The sequence below is a fragment of the Lonchura striata genome, chromosome 15 (genome assembly GCF_046129695.1).
Source record: "Lonchura striata isolate bLonStr1 chromosome 15, bLonStr1.mat, whole genome shotgun sequence".
NCBI classification, from domain to species: domain Eukaryota; kingdom Metazoa; phylum Chordata; class Aves; order Passeriformes; family Estrildidae; genus Lonchura; species Lonchura striata.
The window spans coordinates 4,841,817-4,861,552 of NC_134617.1; the positions used below are offsets into that span (position 1 = coordinate 4,841,817).

General features: G+C 41.6%; 1 protein-coding gene across 8 annotated transcripts in view; it reads right to left on the reverse strand.

Annotated features, from left to right (window-relative positions):
- Positions 1-19,736, reverse strand: part of SGCD (sarcoglycan delta) — a 315,949-nt gene that overhangs the window by 257,745 nt on the left and 38,468 nt on the right. For 7 of the 8 annotated variants that reach the window (XM_021552248.2, XM_077786667.1, XM_077786666.1 and 4 more), the window contains exon 2: positions 17,096-17,217. The exons of the other annotated variant lie outside the window; for it this stretch is intronic. The gene's annotated coding sequence lies outside the window, so the exon portion shown is untranslated. The remainder of the gene's footprint in view (positions 1-17,095; positions 17,218-19,736) is intronic. 8 annotated transcript variants of the gene reach the window in all.

Below are 19,736 nucleotides of genomic sequence, written 5' to 3' on the forward strand. Positions count from 1 at the left end.
GTTAAGGAATTAAAAAATAAAATAAGAAAATAATATCTGAAACAGTGGTTGGATAGATACTATTGCAAAAATCTATATCCCCACATCCCTATTGCCAGCGTCACAGTTTGTGGAACAGAGAACAATTCAGTATTTCAGAGGAAGCCAATAACCATCATGAGAGCTCCCATGGGTGACATTACTTAATGTGCAGTTTCATCTTCCAGAGGAAAAAGGAGCCTACAAGGAAAAACTATTTCCATAAACAAGGGTCTTAAAAGCCAAACAGAAAAAAGGTTTTGGGTAAGTTTCAAAATTCAGGCACTTCTGTCTCGCAATCCTGGTCATGTCCTTCCTCCCCTCAAAGCTGGGGTATAATTTAAAGCCAGTGAAAGCTCAATACTTTGGGAAATGCAGATCTTGGGGAGCACTATATCAAAAAGGGCCAATAGGAAGAAGGAATTTCTTTATTTCTGTATCAGACTCCCCGTGGCTCTGTCAAAGCAGCAGCAGCAACACTTATACACCTTCCAGAGCACATACCCCACAACACACCTCATGTGAGCGACTGCATCCCTGCCAGAACAAATGTTCAAGCAGTTTGTTACTCCTCATCCTCCTCTTTGATCATTTCAAAGCTTTGAACAGTAACAGACTGCTGAGGAGAGAGCTACCAGTGCCGACAGGGAGAGAGGATCTGCTGCAGCTGATATGCAGCACACAGAGGCAGCGTGCAAGGATCTCCAAGGGAGGGAAAGCAGAAGGAATTGCAGGCGTTTCATCCTACAAGGATCAACAAATCCCACAGACAGACTGCAATTGCATGAAATTGCTCTGCAAAAGGAAATATGAGAGGAACACAAGTTACCTGCAATTTCATAGTTCTCATTGAAATGCAACCTACATTTTTAGGAGGCTGAGGAAAAAGGGCATTATTTATGTCTATTTGGAGGACACGGGGAAAGCAAGAAGGGGAGGGAGGAAGATTCTCTTCTGCCAGCTTTGAGACCAGGCAAGTGGCTTAGCTAAATAAACAAGGTCTTTGAAAGTATACTGATAATATTTTAAAACTATAAGCAATATCTGCATTCCACTGGCAAAGCTATAAAACTTGCCTGGAGACTATACACGGTGCTCTAATCACACTGGCTCCTCAGAGCTGACCCATAAAAGCCAGAGCAAGTTACTGACACATGAACTAAAAATTTCTGACTGGCTTTTTGGTGAACAAGCCATGGATTTGTATTTGGAAGCTATTCCAAAACTGTTAAGAGTCATGTAGAATAAACAGCCTTTTGCTCTGCTGCCAACATACCAGCCCAAAAGCTCGACGAGGTGACTTCATACAGAAACAGAAAGGCTCTGTGTTTCTACCTACTAGAGCTTCACTAAATCCCCCTCTCTGACACAGAGGAGCTCGGTGCCAGGGAACAACAATGAATTCACAGGCCAAAGGCTCACAGCTGCTGCTTGGCTTTGAAATCCTTCCTCGATTTTACAGACTTAAATTGCAAAGGATGCCAGAGCCCAGTGCCCCTTGGAGGACCCCACTGATCACAAAGACCAGCCTGGAGACCTTCACTGCTCAACAGCTTCAGGTTCTGAAGCACTGCTTCCCACACATGTTGCCAGTGCAAGACCTGAGTCTCCAGAAGTCTCTTGTAGGTGCACACTTGCTGGGATTAGAAGGGTCAAGGTGCCTCCAAATGTTAATCAGGAAAATAGGAAGACAGGTCACTCCACAATCCACAAATACAGAATCATATGAACCACAGAACAGTCTGGGTTGGAAGGTACCATCAACATCATCACACCTGGCATGGCAGGGAAAATTTCTGCTGGACCAGGCTGCTCAAAGCCCCATCCAGCCTGGCCTTGAACACTACCTGGGTTGGAAAAACATGCTGTTTTTTTACTGGAAAGGAGACTAACTACAAAACTATCTCCTGTGTAAGCCTGCCCAGCAGTTCCTGGCAGCTCCCTGTGAAATGGAGCCAGCAGCTGTAAGGTGTCCCCTCTGCACCCAGGTTTCAGGACCAGGAAAACTTAGTTACCAAATGAAATGCTGTGAGCAAGCATGAGCAGCCTTTCAGCTGTGACAGGAAACCAGACACAGGGCAATTCTTGTCTTTATTCACACATCATAGACTCACTGCAGTGACTTCAAACACTTGCCTTTTTTCCTCTGCAATGCATACCATATCATTACCCCCTGAGAGGCCACTTTACACTTGGCCCTCCTGCCTCCTTTCTCCTACTTTGTTGTATAAAGTTACATGGAAAATAACACCTAAGTGGCTCCACATCCTGCAGGGAAGTAGCTTAAAACATCACTCAGTCTTTCTGAAAATTTTCATGCCACTGCAAACAAAAAAAAAAAAGTCAGTCATTATAGCTCAAACTTGACAGTTTCTTTTGGATTGAAAACCATAAATTAGGTAAAAATATTTATTTATTCAAACACATGGGTTTTCTTTCCACCAAAACACTTCTGACAGCTGCAAAGATGACAGTAACCTGTGATACCTTCTCTGCATCACCCTTGTGGCTGTCTTGTTATTTCTAGAAACCCAAAAGTCACCTCCTGAAAAAGCAAATCATTCTGTCCTAATTAGAAACTTCTGAAGACAAACTTCAATTGGGATGTACACTTCCCACACATTAAACACTAATTCAGAAAGCAGGAAGCCCTTCTCAGCATGTCCTTCACATGAGAGGTAGAAGACTTAAGAACACCAGGTTTAAAACCCAAGCTAAAACCTCTGCTGTTTAATAATGAAACACAGCAGTTGCATTGCAGCTTCTAGAGCTCTTCTAGTGATAAATAAAACCCTGACTGCAGCAAGACAGGTTTTGAGCAGCTTCCCCACAGTTGCCAAGTTTTATAGGACAGGAATTTACCCTCTCAGTGCAAATGTGGGGGTGATAAACTCTTTTTCCTCACCTGCAAGGAGGGGAATATAACTGCATTAAAGCCATCTCAGTCCCTTTCCAGGGCTGTCACTGTCTTCTAGGCCAGTGATCAACCACACAGTTTGTGAACAATCAGGTCAAAATACATCAAGTCCCACAGGTTCCCCGTGTTCATCTTTGTTAGTGGAAAACAGGAGTATTAACTGGGCTGATTTAGCTTTTCTGCAGCAAACTCTCACTGCTTAAAAGCACCTCCCAGTCAAGGTCACTCCCAGCAATGCAGGTGCACTACTGCTGGACAAGCAGAAGTGCATGGAGAAGTGAGCACTTCAGAGCCTGTAACCCTCTGATCCTCTAATGCTGCTCACAATGTTAATCTGAGCATTTATTAGGGATGTCACAATTCTTCCTAGGCAAGGCAAAGACTACCAGCAGCCAAAACACTAATTTAAGGACTATTAATAACTTAATCTCCAAAGACAGTTAGTACTTTCATTTGTGGCAAAACTTCAGTTGCTTGGTAAACTTTCCTGCAAAAACAGAACTTGTCTGAAGTAGGCTAGCAACTACATATGACCCCATTTGAGCTCTAAATTACTGATGCAAATTTTTTCAGGGCAGATATCCAGTGATTCAATATCAACAATCTGACATTATTTTTGCCTGTGTGCTACCAAAAGCCAAAACACACTTTGGGACTTTTTGACAGCATGTGTGGTTTAGGCAGCCAAAGCACTGTGCCCTGAAACTAACAACAGTAGGAGTTACATCACATAAGTACAGTTTCCTAGAAACACTTGCACTCTCAATTTTCACCTACTTAAAGGGAAGCAACAAAGCTGTAAGTCTCACAATCAAGGTTCTGGTTTATCACATGGGGACAATTTATTTTTTACCTTCTGTACAAATCCCTAATAAGGTAACTCCAACATGTACTTTTATTTAATTAAACATAATCTCCTGGTAACAGAATATAAGACATCTTTAAAACATTCTGTGTTGCTTCTAGCAGTGTGCAGTTGGAGTTACACAAATTACTGCATTCCCCCCTTGCTGTTTTCTGATATGGTATAAATTGGCATAATTCTGCTGAGTCCTGTTGATTTACACCAAAGGGTGGCTGGTCCACATAGTTCCAAGCTTTCAAAACGAGGCATAAAAAAATATATTCGATATGCCCCACCTGAATAATATCAGAGACACCTATTGCCATTGCAATCTATCCCCTCCCAGTCCCCTCTCCCTGCTGCCAGTCATGCCCAGCACCAGAGAGGTCCCTTTGGGCACCTCAGCCCCATTTCACAAGAAGCACTAACTGCTTCATTAAGGGCTTTAATCACTTAAAAACTGCTAGAAGTAGCAAAGGGGAAAAGCACATAAGTTCCTCTCTTAAATGTAATTAAGGTGTGATGTTCCACTCTTGAACTGCACAGGTAGAACTCATTCAAGGCCCTCCTTGTCCTTATGCCTCAGAGCACTCCAGCTGAAAACTCTGTTGTTTACTCTTTAACTTTTAACTGAGAGGCCCTGAAATATAATCAATGCTCACTTTTGAAACTCTACAATTTTAATTACCATTTTCAGAAACCCTCTATCACATGTTTTATGTACAATCAATGCTGACCCATAAAGGGAAAGCACTCTCACATTTTCGTATACAAGAAGTTTGCTCTTTAAGAAGACAACAATCAATTACTGATCATCTAACTGCCTCTGTGTGCATATCCATTGCTCTTCTGTTATTGCAAATTAGATATGATTATGTCCCAAGAAAGCAAAAATGCTATAAAACTCCACTTCTGATTTGTTCAGTATAAGATTTTATTTACATTGTTACTTAGGGGGGTAGATTTTTATTTTTTTTAAACCTAAACAAAGCATTGTTCTCTGTGTAGCAGCTACGGGGGCAAAAAAAATTAAATCTTGCAACACCACAATTTGATCAATGTGTCTTGACACTGCTTCCTTCTAAATTATTTTTAATATGCTGAGATCTGAATGCATGTTGACACATGAAGATACAATTGTGTGAGAGTTGTCATGCATTGAAAGAAAACTCTTCATATATGTAACTCTGGTTTTAATATGCTGTAGCAGATTATGCCATAAGCAGCTTGTCATGCCCAGATTTTGTGTTTGAGTGTTACTTTTTATTTCATCTGAGGTGCAGGATCAATCTGCAGTCCTTTCAAAGAGGCATTACAAAGTATTTCTGAGAAAATTACTGGCTTTAAACACACAAGAATAATGCTTTCCTAATTAGCACCCATAAATAAGAGACATAAAAAGCCCAGTGACAGACATTGAGAGAAAAGATGTGCCAGGACATCCATGTTCTTTAGTTTTAGTTCATCACAGATAGGTTGATAAAATGCTGAAGAAAAAGCCTACTTTAAATTTCTGTTCAAAATCATTAGTTGAATTTAAAAGTAATGTATTTGTACATAAATTGGTGTTATCAGGTACATCTCAGCCAACCTGCTGAAATCAGTATCATTTACACCTGCCACTCAGCAGCGATGAACTAATACATTCATATTTGGAAATAAAGACTTAAAAATAGTAAGCCAAACTTCTCATGCCCTCTTCAAAGGACCCAAAACTATACATCATATGCAGGCACTTGTATGGCAGCAGGCTAAAGAACAGCCATCCTGTGGTAACATGCAAACCAGAGATTTGCACAAAAATGGGCAGCTAGAACAGAAAGGATGTGTAAGTACACACAGGCTATGGAACACTAAACCGAGCACAAAATTTGCACACTTATTACTTAAAATAATCAGGTCAGAGAACCCAGTGTATTCTCAGAAACAAGGCACAATTCATAGTAAATACTTCAATATTTTTTGCAGCTCAAATGATATCCAGCTGTGCTTGAAGTCTCATTACTCCCTATCCCTATAAAGTCAAGTACAGCTCAACCAGAGCAGGAGAAAAAGTCATTTCTCTTCAGAGGAGAAAAGAAAGAAGAAAAAGCAAAAGAGAGCTGAGCAAGCTTCCTCCTTTGAAGGAAGGTCACAAGTAAAGAGAAGGCAGCAATGGGGTCCTGGGCTGCCTGGTCAGCAGGCAGGCACCAGCTCCTGCCAGGAAAGCAGCAGAGCACTCCTGGAGCCACAGCAGCCTCGCTTGGCTCTGCAGGAATATTCCACTCTTTACCTTCTCCTCTTGCTCCAGCACTGAACCTTGCATGTTAATTCCAAGAATCCTCCTTATTTGATTTGATTTCTGATGCATTAAAGTCTATCGATTTTCAGTGACTATGAAAGGTCAAGTCAAAACAAAGCAGGAACATTTTGCAATGCACAGGTCTGTAAAGAAGAAAAAACTCCTGAGAGTAAGTGGTTCCTGTGCAGATTGAAGAGAAACTTCAGCCAGACAAATTCATGTCTAGTTACATGGATATAAGCAGAGAGGAATTCCTTTGGCCAAAACTTCAAGCAATACTCTGTGGTCTTATCCTGTGTTTGTATTTGCATACTCAGGAGACAAATTTTAATCTCAAAACCTCAGATGTTATTAGTATTTGTTTAAAGGCCAGGAAAGGATGCTCTCATCTTTCATTGTGACCTCCTGTTCAATACAGACCAGAAGATGGAAGTCAAAACCTTTGTCACCCATCTCAGAGTGGAATGGGGATGAAAAGTGATCCCATTCCATACTCAGGGCATCCCAGGTCAAAACAGGCAATGGCAGGGAAATGAGAAGCAAGTAGCTGCCTGATTTTTAATATCTGTGATATGAAACATTAATCCTTTCATATAAGCTAATTTATGGAACAGTTACATTTTCTTTTTCCAAACTTTCTCATTCCACTCAAACCTACCCACAATGAAAAATGATGTTGTGATTAGAGGCATGCTTAATTACTTTCCAGCAATAAAATTTTATTAACCAAATCTTTATCCTAGCCTGTATATTTTCTTATTTATTTTTATATATTCATAAATATTCAAAGCCATTAAGATGATTATTAATTGCAGCAGAATGCAATTAGGTGGCTTTCCACAATAGCAGTCTTTAAAAGTGCAATGTGTATTCACTGTTTTTCCAGCACCTGGCTTCAATTATTTAGCTCTTTGAGGATCTCTGTTATCATGATATAATGAATGTTCTCCTTAAATAGCAACGCTACCTGACTGATCTATTACTACATTAAGCTCAGCTGTGTAGTGAGTTGTGTCATATAATGAAACCTTCACAAAACTGATTACCTGCAGAGCTTCACATTGTTCAAAATGTTACCAAGTCACATTCTCTTTCTGGCCACAAAGTTGTCATCTTTTCCTTCCCTCAAATAATTCCTCTTTAATCTTTTCACAGACTTTTACACCTGTGCTGCGTCATTTCCAAACAAATATTTTAAAAGGTGCTGATCAACCACTCCCATGCACACTGGATGAGAAACGGTGTGCTGGCCATTTATAACATTATGGACAGTGCACACTATAAAACACACAAAATCTCATTAGCAGACTGCCTTTTCAGGAGTTACTCCTCCGGAAAGGAAAACTCTTTTTGAAGGTCAGCAGCCTGACCTCACTGATGTTTACAGCACTGGCTTCCCCAGCAGCCACTTAAGGGAAGCTTTCAGCATCTCGCCTCTCTAAGTGGTGGCAGCCCTCATAAAGGGCAGGATATTGTTACAGCTTGCAAGAGCTCACATTAACTTTTAGCCTAAGTGGTAAATTTTACCTCCAAAATGATCATTTGCTTTTGAAAGCATGCGCTTAAATCATTGTAGCTTCACCTGACCTCGCTCCCATTCCGTGCTCCTCTCTGTCACACACCCCCTCAGGTGTGTTATGTGTAGTAAATATAATTTGTGCCATTCCTTATATGAAATATGTAATATTGGATACTTGTTAGATTATACCCGTTTGTATTAGTTCCTCCCCCCTCTGCAGGCAAGACTGGGTGTATATTGGAAACTAATTTACAAGTAAAAGGATGTGGCTTGCCAGATGGGCCATGGCTGGACTCCAGGTGCTGACCATCAAGAATCCAGGTGTTGATCCATCGGTGCTGATCATTGCATGAATGGCCCGAGATGGATCTCATGGAAATCCTCAGACAGATCCATGTGACTTACTCCGGACACTGAATTATTCCTCCTCATCACCAAAAAAAGAAAATCTTATTAACCTATAGACTCTGAATAGAAGAAAAGACTGATTGCTGAAATCTTGGCCTCAGGCGGAATTTTCCCTATAAAAACCACCTGGGCCAGGATGGAGGTGTGTGGGCATAGAGGAAAACCTCTCCTGAGGCTGACTCCTTGTTGCACACCCAGGGCCAATTCCTGGGCTCGGCTCTGTCTTTTTCCGTAGCTGGCTAGATAGAATTTGACCGCTAATAAAATTATTTTTTTTATTTTTAATCTGGCTGAATAAATTCTCATTTACAAGAGGTGTCAGTGCCCACCCCTCTCTTACACGCCTATTGCAAGAACTGAAATGCTAATTTAGGAACATTTCACCCAATTATATTGTTGTTCTCCTTGTTCAGCTTGCTAACGGAGGAGCAAAACTCAGGGTGATGAGGAAAGCCAAAGCAGAGTTCCAGGGCAGCAGAGAGGCTCTGAAGGGAACTGGAGGGGGATGGCTCCCAGGAGGGGATGCAGGGCAGGCAGCTCCAGCTCTGTGCAAAGCCAGCAGCAGCGAGGCACAGGCACTCAGCCTGCACCATTCCCACAGCATGACTGCCTGGGAGACATGAAACGTGGCAGGTGCTCCTGGAAATCTCCTCAAGTCTCCCTTGGGATTTGGCAGTTTCATTGGTTTCTGCTCTGGCAACAGCAGAGCCAGCTGAAGGCACACCTGGGCTCTGGGGAGCATTGGACTTCAAAAATTTACAGCATCAGGGGTGGTGCTGCTGCCTGCATGCAAAACACAGCTTGTGTTTCTTACAAAAATTCTCAGACATTTTTCAGCCTCTGCTGTGCAGAAAGCCCTTCTAAGCAGCTCACCTACCACCGATTTTCCCTCTGTGAAAAACTGAGATGTTCTTAAAATAGTACCATGTTATACTGCAGTGCTATCCAACTTGGATCCTGTAATCCCCTCCAAGAGAGGAGACCCTGGCACTGGTGCTTGCAGCCCACTGACAGCACAGGAGGCACCCACAGAGCTGCGATTTCAGGAGGAAGGATTTAAAGAGGTGATTTGGGGAGCCCTGTACATGTACAGCAGTAGAAGGGACTTGTGGTGCTTCACTCTAAATTGAGATGTAAATATGGTTTTTTCCTTGTTTTTCAGTCAAAATATACTGATGCACTACCTCACCTGAGACTGTAATTTTAGGGCTGTATATAACTTTATAAAAAAAAAAAAATCACATTCCAGTTAACTTTTCTCTTACTAATGCTCCTTGCATTATTCAAGAAGAAAAGAGATTACAAAAATCAAACAAAAAGAAACCCTTGCAGAAATCTAAACAAAAAAAGAATAATAAAAATAAATTAATAGTCCTAGCTGCTTGCCCTAAACGTTTATTTACTCATGTGCCTCTTGTATGGGACAAATACTTGTTCCACAGAAAACAGCCTTCAGGAGGGGGAAAAGGCATTCCAGCCATTATTGTATCAAGATGGAGATCATCCAGTCAAAATGCAAGACATGAATAAATGTAGTGATTAGCTAAAAGGAGGCAAGTGAATTAGTAGATAGCATTCCAACTCTAACAACTATTCTTTGCTGCATAGTACAAGACACCAAATTTACTTTCTAACTTGATTTATAACTTCAGAACTAATGCAGCAATTAGCTACAAATTGACAAGTGTGTCTTACTAGCAGCCAAGATTTTAATTTTAAAAAAACCCAGTAACCTTAACACAAAGCTTTCCAAGTACTTTAGGAAATAAGCATCTAGTAAGAGGTTAAGATTGTTAAATTTTTTTGCATTGGCATATGAAATTTTAACACATTAGAAAAGAACTAAGATGAAACAGAATGCTTTAATCAAATCCTGGTGACATCATTTTTGCTGAAACAATTTGGAAAATCAGAGAGATTAATGCTGAAATCCATTAGTAAGATAGCAAGTGAATGTAAACATACTTTCTGCAATTTCTGCTGATTCAATTTTGAAAACCTACAAGATTAAAGCTAAGACCTACTTATAAGATGGCAAGTGAGCACAAAGTTATTACTCTTCAAATCACAGAACTTTTATATGACAATAATCAATGAGAAATCACATTAAAGTTGCCTTTCACATTCATCCAATTATTTGGTAAAGATGCTAACAAAATTCACTCCCTCCTGTTACAATAATATTAAACAAATATAAAATTATCCAGATCACAAAAAAAAAAAAAAAAAAAAAAAACATGTTCCAAGATACCAGTCAAAACTCAGAATCAAACTTGCAATGCAATTCAACAAAGCTTTATTAAATTAGGCCCAACTGTGGAAAAAGAGACTAGGTCCCTAGTGCTGCTGTTCCACACCCTGGCAGGCCAGGATGCTGCTGGGAAATCAGCCAGGCTGATTACTGTTATAAGAAATCTTTTATTTGGCTCTTCAAACTGCTGATGTCAGCTCCTTCCACTCTTAAAAGAACCCGTGTTAGACTACAAATAAGAGAACAAACGGAAGGATTACAGGGAGGAATTAAAGAGAAACAAAACTATTAGTCTAGTAGGAGTCCACACAAATTTTTCAGTAGGGCAGTTAAGTATATCAGGCGATACAGAGTAAGAGAAACTGGGGACCCTTCTTTGGGATCATCAGGAGAGGGTGGGAATGGGCCACTGAGACCTCAAATTCAGCTTTTCCCCCTCCCACCAGGCACAGCCAGCAGTGCAATAATCCCTAATCCAGACCCCAAAGCTCCACACAACTCCTGCTTCCCCTTTGCCTTGCTGCAGAGCAAAAACCCAAATATACAGCAGTGGGTAGCCTGAACAGCCAGGTATAAATCACCAGGAAAGATACACCACCTAACAGCTAGGGTAAAAATGGGTAAAAATGTGATCCTGCCTTCCCAGCAAGCGAAAGCAAGCAGCTGCTTCGGGCCCCAGAGCAGCAATCAGACCCCCACTGCTGGAGCCCAAAGTTTACAGCAGTGCTGAGCAGCCTTCCCTGCCCAGGGACCCTCCTGCCTGCCTCAGACCACAGCAGAAATCTGCACACGAGCATATTCTGCAGTTTATAAAGCCTCTGATAATTCCACAGCTCCCTGCCCTCCAGCCTGAGATTGCGGATTTAATTTTTCTCTGATTCTAACAGTGCTGAATTAAGACACAGGTTCTGGCTGGCAGCCTTGAGTGACCTTTCTAAAGGCCTGAAATATATTTAAACTCAAAGTCCCTGGCAAAGGAGGCCTGGCAGGCTGCTTTTACATGACCAAACAGGGCTCGGCCACAGCAACACCCCCACAGACCAGATAGGATGAAAAGGGCAAGGCTCTCAAAATATGACTGACTTTGAAATTCAGATGACAGGGCTTCTGTACACAGGGTATTCGACAGTTCTGTAACACAGCAGCTCTGGTCACCCCTTGAAAAAAATTCAAAGTTTCCATAAAGACAAGCTTTTCCAATTCTGCATTCATAACTTTGCTAAAGCGGTCCATGGGTTCCAGAGCCTTTAGAGGGAGCGGGCAGATTGAAGCAAACCCATCAACTCCTGCAGCTCAGAGACACCAAAGTGAGCTTTCTTCTCCTTTTTTACATTAAAAGTGCATAATTAAATAGAATGAATCAAATCCAGCCATGAAGCAAACAGAATTCAGAACATACAGCTGAGCACAAAATAATTAGTTATAAAAAGTCAGGTCCTCAGAAAAATAACATAACTGGATTAGGAAACTTTATTAAAAGTCAAGAGGGGGAAGGGTTGATGTGATGATTTAAATATTATTACCCAAGTTAAACTGGAAAACCCTGCAGCATGTAGCAGAGACCAGCACGGGTGTCCCAAGGCGGCTCTGTGCCTGTCACACCCCACATGGCACTGCCCCTCTGCTCCCCTGCTGCAAATTCACAGTCATTTAAGGACATCAAATATTCAGGGGAATGTAAAACATCCAAGTGAATCACTACCCTATGCAGAACCCCCCCAGGGATTTCTCATCTTCTGACTGACAGTTTAAGCCACGGAGGAAGATGAAGAAGGCCAACAAAAGGGCCAAGGAAGATGTGGGCAGTTGTGGAAAGGAGCACGGTGTCCTGAGCAGGTTTGGAGCTGCTTGGACCTTCTCTCCAAACACAGAGCAGGGAATGGGACAGTCCCTGCAGCAGGGACTGCTCCAAACACCTTCATCTGCCCAGCTTTGGATGGAGCAATTGCACCCAGCCACAGGCAGAATTAGCACAGCTCTTTCACAGATCAAGGCACCCTGGAGCTCAATTGGAAAACTACAATAAAATAAAACAGGACCTTTGTTTACCTCGAGCCCAACACCTTCGTTTTTACTGTGAGATCTTCCACTTTACCAATACAAATTTGAGAGTTGAGAAAACCCTAAAACAAACCTGCAAGGAAACCACTTAAAAATCATCACACACCAATAACAGAATGAGTTGAATTCCATGTCAGGAAGAGATGAAAAAGGGCAAATATAATGGGAATCTCCTGTTTCACACCAGCTTGTGAAATGCCCAGCTGTGTTAGAGAGCAGGGACTGTGCAGGGTATTTACTGCCACTATGATTTCCTGAATTAAAACCCAGCACTTACAGGATCACACTGGTTTGGTTATCTTTTAATTCACTGTGTTTTTAAATCACCTCTAAGTCACAACATTATCACTTCAAAGCACAAACCTTAGTTATTTAACACCCTACAGCAGCATCTCGTGCACACTGTACACATGTACCTGGTCCCTTGAGCGATTCCCACCATAAATAAAGTTATTAGAGCAGCTCTTCACTCACAGCTCAGGGCCACACTGCACCAAGCCCTGGACAAACAAGCAGAATAGCCTCTGTCCTGGGCACCTTATTCATCTGCTCCTGTTCTCATTTATCTCACTTCAACAAGGCAAAAACAGCAGTTCCTATTCCTGTGTCTGCTGCAACACTGAACATGACATTATAGTTAACAACAGCTTTAACTCATTTTGTCTAATTTGAAATCTCAGGTTAAAAAAAAAAAATCTAAGTTTTCAGCAACTTCTTCTTTCAGAAAGTTTCCAATTTAGTGAGATCCATTTAAAAAACAGACATAAGGCCTAAAGGGCATGGACTGAAAAAAAAAAAAAAAATTAATACATAGAGGCTGTAAGGGAATCATATGACAAATGTAACTAAAGCCAGACCACTGAATGAGTAGAAATCACCCAGCAAAAAAGATTGTGTAAGGGTAAAAATGAAGTGTGATAGTCCTGTCACCTTTGGGGCTTCAAGGGATGAGTAATGAAAAGTCCTGGATTAGAGCTCATAGAAAACAGGGCTGAGAGGAATCTCCAGAGGTTATCTGGTCCATCTCCATACCCCACAGCAGGAGCAGCTCTACAGATATCATTCCTGACAGATGTTTTTCTAACATCTTAAAGACCTGCAAGGATGGAGTTGCTACAACCCCCATAAGCAACCTAATGGTATATTTAATCCTAGAAAGTTTTTGTCACAAAAGTAAATCTCACTTGCTGCAATTGAAGCCCATCCTTTCTCACCTCATCTCCTATGGACAAAGAGTGTTTTCCCTTCCCTGTACAGCAGGAGAAAAAGGCAGGAATGTTGTGACAGACTCAACCGCCAGGTTCTAATTTTTGCTACTGCCATTCCGTCTACTCTATTTGGTTGTTAATCTGATTTTTTTGATGGCATATTAAAAATAACATGTGGAACAGAATAGAAACTTTAACTGATCTGTCCTGTTCCAAATAGTCACTCGTGCACACAGGAGGACATGGACCTGCTGGGGTCAGTCCAGAGGAGGCCACGAAGATGCTCACGGGGCTGGAGCACCTCTGCTGTGAAAACAGCCTGAGAGAGTTGAGGTTTTCAGCCTGGAGAAGAGAAAGCTCTGGGGAGACCTTTAAGCCCCTTCCAGTGCCTAAAGGGATTCAGAGAGCTGGAGGGAGACCTTAGAAAAGGGCAAATAGTATGGAACAAGGTGTAATGGCTTGTAAAGGAGGACAGCTTTAGCTGAAAAGGAAGTAATCCTTCCATGTGAGGGTTCACAGGCACTGGCACAGCGTGCCCAGGGAAGCTGTGGCTGCCCCAGCTCTGGAAGGGTCCAAGGCCAGGTTGGAGAGGGCTTGGAGCAACCTGGGATAGTGGGAGGTGCCCTGCCCATGGCATGGGAGTTGGAATAAGATGACCTTTAAGATCCAATTCAGCCCAAACCATTTTCTGGTTCTATGTGGATACTCTCTTCTCTGTAAAGATGAAGGGAGCATCATAATTCTTCCTCCCATGAGCACAGAGCTGGTAATTCTGTGAGGATATGGAATGCAGCAATTCTCAGCTCTCTGACCCTTTCCTCTTCAAGTCACAGGCTCTTGCCAGTAGACAACACTAAAAAATGGGAAGGGGGAGAAACAAACAAAAGAGAGAAGCAGCTGTTGACCATGTTTTCAAGGCACAAGTCTCTAGGTAACTCCAGGAAAAAAAAGCCAAGTTCTCCAGTCAACTGAAAGCTGTGGGCTTGATGCAGATACTGCCTGGGAAATGACAGTGGACTGTGTTACACAGGATCTCTCATCTGACCTGCAATATTAGGGCATTAAGTATGAGTCAAGCAGGCTTTTGAGAGCAAGAAAGCAGGAGCTGGTAAAAGATATATTTTCTTAATAAACACAAAATTATAAGCCAGTACTTTCTGGATATTTATACAAGGCAGTAAAACCACAGGAATGAAAGCTGTGGGGGTCTTTATATTTACTTGGTAAGCTTTCTTTGTGCACTCAAATCCAAAGCTTCACATCTTCAGGCTGTTCTCCCCAAATATGTGGGCAAGCATTTTTTCTAGGATGACAGCTCAGATCTTTGCTTTATCACACCACTCTGACAGCTAAGGTATTTCTAAAAAACACTAAATATCTTGGAATTCATAACATCAGTATGATGTTCTCCAACAGGAGAATTCCTGAGGGTATCTCTGACTCAAACAGCACTTTTTTTGTTTATTAATCCAATGACCTGCTCTGTTTCCTAATGCCAATTAAATATCCAAGAAAAGAGATGAAGGAGGGATGTAAAAGTTGTTCCACTTCCCTTATGCCTTCCAGCCAAAAGCTTGTCCCCTTTTCTGAGCCTTTTATAGTCTAGGCAGGTCTCACCAGCATCACCAGCCAAGGGAGAGCTCTTGCCTAAGGAACTGTCTGCCTAAACTCCTCAATTTATTAGAGCTTACACACATCAGGGAGCAAAGAGGTGCAGTCAGCAAAGGTAAGTTGCAGAAGAAAGAAAATAAAAACCATTCATTATACACACAAGCCTTGACTGCAGAATTGAAAGTTATGCAAAACAAAGGGCCCTGATCAATCACTAATTATACCATGTATCTCTTAAAAGCCATACATTCACTTTACCCACCTCAAAGTCACAGCCAAGATGATGTGGTCACTCAATCTCACAGCTTCAAAGCACACAGTAACAAGTTTTCCCCCCTTCTGGATCAGTTCCTTTCTCTGATCTCTTTAGGTACATTGACTTATTGCAATTAGGAATACACATTTAGCAGAATGGAAATTAATGGACCTACATAAAAGGAGTGGCTGGCTCTCTAAGCAATCCCAATACCAAACTCCTTAGTAAGGAAAAATTTCCATCCAAAGTAATGGGAACACAAAACACTTTAGTCTTGGCTCTTTGGGATTGATCTTTAGAATAAAGCTGCTTCTATTTCAGTACCAAATCAAATAGCCAGACTTTGCTAAGTGGTAACTCTACTTTTGTGCTCACCAGGTGCTAAGCCCTGACAAAAAATGTGAAAGAAAGTGGGTTTAAATGTGATGCCATACCTGTGGTGTTCAATGACTGATCTTGAGTCTTCTGGGGACAAAAAGGGGAGGAAGGAAACAAAAACCTAACTGTACTTGTAGTCTACTTTCCTTGCTTTAAAGTAGACTTCTTTCACCCCTCCAAATATTAGACCTGTCCCACTGTTCCAGCTAAGAAAAAGAGATCAAATGCCATTGCCATGAAGACATTGATGGGAACTTGGATCCCACTCATCAAAATTTTAACAGGATCTTGACATGCTCAAAATTAGATGTTGTTTTAAAAATAATTTTAAAACCCCAAAACACAAGACTCCTGCCACGTTCTCTGAGCTCTTTTCAGTCAAGACTTGCCTTTGAGTCAAATGTGTCTCTTAATTAACAACTAGTCTTTCGAAAATTAACAAAGGATAGCAGTACTAAAGGCTATGGAGCCTACAAAGAGAAACAAGAATAATGTTGTTAGCTTTTTGCTATGCTAGATGAGACATTACTGTGCCAGAGGCACAAGTAATGGAAATGTACTTTTATATAAATCTCCTTTCTTTGCTTGGATTATTTTAAATGACTCCACTACAGTGTATATTAACCTAGCCACCAACCTTCCTGCAGTCAGCTTTCTTTTTACAGTTTATTAGGAACACAGCCACTGAGGAATCACCAAAGGATAGTGAATATTATCATACTCTTCCTTTTGTTTGTTAAACACACAGAATGGCCGCACAAGAAACTGAGCAAAAAAAATTCTAGGAGGCAAATCTTCTGTCCCTGTCACCAAACATTGAACCCTTTGCATCAGATCCGACATAGGAGCAGAGTTTCCTCACTTTCAGCAGGGCAGCAGCGCCCTTGGCCTTGGCCAGGGATTACAATGGACAAGCACCTGAGAACTGCAGCTGTTTTCTTCTCCTTTCCTCTCTAAACTGATTTATAAATGGCTTTTTGCAGAAGCTGAAGCCCACAGTGTGACTGGTCAAGCTAAAACAGATCAGGGGTCAAGTCAGAAATCCACTCCACACTTCTCAAAAACATCTTTTACTGTTCCTTCCTACTCCATCCCAAAGCTGTGCCCAGCACTGACCAAACACAAAGCTACACTGCTACAGGGGTGAACACTGCCCTTCCTTTTCCCATATTAAAGTTAGATGTTGCAAGGCTTCACTTCCCCAGGAAAGTACAACTGTGTGAACACACATAATATTCAAAACCAAGAGCTAAATATCTTATCACTTTCTTTTCCAGTACGTTGCATTCAACACTTTTCCTAATTTTCCTACCCTAGAGCACAGACAGCAGCATCCTACTTACTCTGTGAGGGTACAGGGGAAGTTCAGCATTTAGCAATGGTGAGAAAATTGGTTCAGATCCCTGAGGGAAGGTGCTGTAGAAGTGCATTCAATTCAGTTGTAATTCAATCCAGTTTGCTGGAGCTGAAAGAAAACAAAACACTTTCAAAGTTAAAGGGAAAGCTAGCATTTATTTTTTTATATGTGCGTGTACATATATAGACAAACACACATACATACAAATATTTTTATGTAAACATATATTTATGTACATTTGCATAATGTGTTTTATTTTTGTATGTTGGCATGTACACATACACCCCTACACCTGCAAACACACACAAAGCCGTAAAACTTTAGGAAGTGAAATTTCTAAGTAGAGTACTAGAAAGACAAGGTCAGCATAAGGCAAGTTCTGCCAGGCATACAGAAATACAAACTGCGTGGAAAAGAATAGTTAAAGGCATTTTCTTCTACTATCATTTTTTTTTCCTCAGGATATGAACAAAATCAAAGCAATTAAATCATTATCTTGAGGAAAAAAACCCACAGTAATTGTGCTTAATCCTCTGAGTTGCTATAATGAATACACCTAATTTACTTTGACTAAGAGAAAATGTATTTTTTTCCTCCAAAGCTGACAAAGGTTGAATTCAAAGAAACCAAACTAACTCCCACTGTACTTTCCTCAAAAGAGAGGGAAAAAATAGCCCGTGGTGTGCAATTATCTAAAGGTAAACAACCAGAAAAGCCCACTGCAAAGTGTACCTGTGATTTATAATGCTGAAGAGCTTCCGAAGGGGAGAGCCTGTAACAAGTTTTCTCCCCACCTTTATCTACATAAGGCAAATTGCATGATGCGGAGATGAGTTCTCCCATTTACACTCTGCAGTATCAATATTTTGTCCCAGGAAGTTCAGTTCACAGCACAAAAACTTTCCAGCTGCACTAAACAAGGCAGAAGAACTGGTTCAGACAAGCAAATTACCTATCTGCTCCTCTCTGACCTCCAGCACCTTGCAAAAATTGGGTGGAGGAAAGAGCTGCTGGTGCTGCTGCCAGCAGATCTCCCTGAGCTCCTCAGCCCTGGCAGAATTATAGGGGCAACTTTACGGATGGATGAACTGTTCTGGAAGAATCTTTCTAATGCAGCTGACACACACAGGCTCTCCTCCAACACCAGGAAAGCGTGTCCCACGTGTTTGCTCCTCCTGTGTGGGATTTCTGCCGACAGCCCAGCGACATTTCTGGAGGGGAGTTTCTGACCAAGAGTGGAGCAGGGGTCAGTAAGTCCTGGGGAAACATGAGTGGGTGGGGAATATCCAGAACCAGTTTCCAGGCCAGACCCTCTCAAGGGCACTCCTGTAGAAATGTGGGCACATTTTTGTGGGGTACCAAAGAGCTGAAGAAGCAAAAGACTCATTTGTCTCTGGGAGAGATTGTTGAGCTAGGACCCTTCCAGAATTCTTGGTTCAACATTTCAACACTCAGTGATGCACGTTTCCTCAGTGATAAAGATGAGCATTTTCACCATTTTTAACATATACCAACTAAGAACACGAGCATTTTCACCATTTTTTACATATATCAACTCAAGACATGAGTGTTTTCACCATTTTTTACATGTGCCAACTCAACACGAGTGTTTTCACCATTTTTTACACATACCAACTCAACACATATTCCCTTGTTTCAGAGTAAAATGGCATCAGTGCTTGTACCCAGAAATTCAGGAAAGGACAGGACAGAAAGGGCAAAGGCTGCCAAAGGTCAGTCTCTGAGATCAAAAGGAAAGGTGCCATAGGGAACATCCCTGCTCAATCCCTGAAACCTCAGCACTTTGCACTGAGATTTAGTGCCATATGTACTCAGCAGTACATACAGTGTTGACAAAGCTTTTATTTTTAAACAAATAAAGGCCAGAAAGTACAGATTTCCTTAACTCTCACATGGCTTCAATTATGCAGTGCTGCATCTACCATGTAAGCATATTTCCAGAGCTTTAGCATTTGACATTTTGAGATAAAATGTCATGAATAGTATTTGTGTACCTCTCTCCATCTGTGCCCCTCCACCCCTCCACTTCAACTTGAAATCGTTCAAAGCATCAGACCACTGGTTCAAACTATCCCTTTCTTTTACTTTCTTCAAGTTTAGGATCAAAAAACAGACAGACTTTAATGGTATCTTGCAAACAGTTTGCTCTAGGTCTCACTTCAAGAGCTTTTCTTCTCTAGTCTGCCCACTACACTAAGCTAATCAATGATTTTTCTGCTCATTAAGTACTGCTGGTGGAATCACTCTTTCCTATCAGGAAGACTCTGCTGCCGTTTGCTTCTCCTGCCTTTCCCCTTTCTAGCCCAGGACCACAACAGCCTCTGAAAGAAATCAATGGCCCCTGCTCAGGTCACAGCATTTTTGGCCTTTACATTGTGCCAAACCCGAGAGTCTCTCACAGCTGGAGACTACAAATTTCAGCTTCCTGTGCTTTCACTCTGATCTCCTCATGCTCCTTAAATCTATCCTCATTTGCTATGCCCTGAGCAAGAAATGAGAGGCAAACAGGAGGCACAAAATGCAGTAACAATTTTAAGTGAGCTTCTGTGAACTTCTGGACTGCCTTGGATGTGCAGCAGGGACACAGGAGACTGTTTTGCCAAGTC